The sequence below is a fragment of the Quercus suber genome, unplaced genomic scaffold (genome assembly GCF_002906115.3).
Source record: "Quercus suber isolate HL8 unplaced genomic scaffold, Cork oak 2.0 scaffold_724, whole genome shotgun sequence".
Lineage (NCBI taxonomy): Eukaryota > Viridiplantae > Streptophyta > Magnoliopsida > Fagales > Fagaceae > Quercus > Quercus suber.
In genome coordinates this window covers 109,117-111,884 of record NW_027070164.1, presented here as the reverse complement: position 1 = coordinate 111,884, position 2,768 = coordinate 109,117, and positions in this window count along the sequence as shown.

Genomic DNA, 2,768 nt, shown 5'->3' with positions numbered 1-2,768 from the left:
TATTTAAAGAGATGTCCATTCCTAAAGAATATTGCTAGTAATGATGTTATAGTTACCAAATGTATTGATAACTTCTCTATGTGTTTAAATTCATTGTTTTCTTAGGAACATAGGTTTGTTTTGTTAGATCAAAGATGATTTGTTTGTTAAATTAAAGTGAAATGAACTAAATGAAACGTGTGTTAACTCTTGGTTTGTGCTTTCATGAAATCACATGATAGGTGTTTCTTGTAAACCATTTTATAGCAATGGATAAGAGTTGAATGAAAGTTACCAATAGAAGGTCATGCAAATATTTAGATGGAGTCCAACAATTTTTGAATTTTGCATCTAACCATGCACACCCAGATGGAACGATTTCAAGTTCATGTAAAAAATGAGTGCATACAAATTCGTGGCCTACAGATGTTGTACAGGCTCACTTAGTGTCAAATAGGATTTGTAGGGGTTGAGGGAATCATCGTTTGCAAAGACTTCTACTGAAATTCCTATTAGTCATGTCCAAGAAAACCCGATAGAGTATGCCGATCTTCGTGACATGTTGTATGACATGGCATCTAGGCCAATGGAAGAAGTCCCTAATGTACAACAACCCACAGAATGAAGAGAGAGAGTATCTGAAGCAAGAGAAGATAGATAACTAGTCAAAAAGTGTGTAGCAGATTGTAAAATAGGCAGGCTGCCTATGGATGAACCAAAACTAGACTAATCAAATCTAGCGCATATGAAAAAAATTAAAAGATGTTTAGGTCATTGTAGGCTTCTTAATCATTTCAATTTCAAAAAGATTTATATGGTAAATCAGTAAACCAAAGTTTCTTGGATTATGGAGAAGCAAAGTAAGAAGATTAACTTACATAAAGCACTCAAAATGTAATAAACATAAATAACAAATTGCAAGTTGTGTTTAATAACAAAAACACATTTCTGACAATAGCTATGTATTAAGAATAAACCCCTCCAATCATCTTGAAAGAAGTTGAGAAAATACCAAGTCTTCTTTTAAATCTTAAAATTAAATAATTATAAAAAAAAAAAAAAAACCATTATAACAGGTTTTCATGTTCCTGCCTGTAACTGCAAAAGAAGGGTGCCTTTTCAATTGTTTTTTTTTCTTTTTTATAAGTAAAAATTTTATTGATTAATGGCAAAGAATGATTGAACTCTAGTAAATAAGAAAATATGCCATTCTTTAGATAAGAAAAGTCACCAAAGAATTGTGTTTTTTTTCTTATCCACTAAGAAAAAAACACATTACCTTAAGTCTTTCACCAATTTCACTTGCTTTGATCACATGAACTTTTAATGTCTCTTCTTTTTGCAATCTGCCAACAAGGAAAGAATATACATAAACCTAAGTTCAAGCAAGTCAATAGCAAATTAAGCATATAATGTACATGCCATTCATGAGGAAAAAAAGAAAAAGAGAGAGCATCCACTTAACACAATCACGGCATGTTGGACATGATTATTATTATATAGAGATAGTATCATATTACTATACCAATGTGATGCACAGATTTAATCCAAACTAGCGGCAAACTCGCGCGTTGCACGTGATAATAATTTTTATGGTGATTTTATTTAATAAGTATATATTTTTTTACAATTTAAACTAATTTAATAAAGAATAATGTACTTCATAATCATATTTTTATTTATTATAGAAACAATCATAAATGTAATATAGGAACAATCATAAATCATAAATATAAATTTTGTTGTCCCAAAATAAAAACAATACAATTTTTCTCAGAAATTCAAAAGACAAGTTAATGAAAATATTCATTTTTTAATAAACGTTATTTATAACATTTTGTGAATCATTAAAAAGAATATAAAATTTGAAAAATTATTCTTTCAGTTTTAAACAAACTTTCTCAAACCTTATTTTTTCTGTCTACAATCCAAAACACCAAAAAACGTAACTAAGAAAATTAATAAACTTAACAATGATTAATTGGACCAATTAGGAAAAACAATTTGTTGTTGATAATCTATTAAAGTTATTTTCTTTGTAGAAATTGTAATTTCATCCACCCAAAACATATTATCAAATAAGCAATTATTAGCAAAATCTAAGAATTAAATTTCTATATATGCATTGTTATAAAATAATAATAACAATTAAAGTAAAATTGCAAAAGATAAAATTTGTCACCCATCTAATTATTTTCGTTTGGCTAACCTTTGCTTTTCTCTAAATAAATGATATTATAGAGTACTTCTAATACAACTATTAAGAGTACTTTGTCCACCACAAAGGATTAAAAAAATAAGCAAAAATTAGTAAAATCTCATAGTTTAACATCTAAATTGAGCACTATAAAAAATCATGATGTGTCATAGAATAAATACCAAATTATCCAAATCATGCTATGTAATAGAATAATATTATATTTTTATATGCTATATTTAATTCTTTATAAAACAATAGGATAAAATTTAAAAATCAAAGAGAACTAATAAAAAAACAATTAAAAAAAAAAAACAAATTATCCAAATCATTCTATGTAATAGAATAATATTATATTTTTATATGCTATATTTAATTCTTTATAATGCAATAGGATAAAATTTAAAGAATATAAAAAAACAAAACTAAATCGCATTAGAGTTTTAAAGAATATAAAAAATTATTAGCCTAAAGCAGAGATACAAGAAAAATAAAAAATCCACCAAAAAATTGTGAGAGAGAGAGAGAGAGAGAGAGAGAGAGAGAGAGAGAGAGAGAGAGAGAGAGTGTGTTTGTGTGTGTGTGTGTGTGT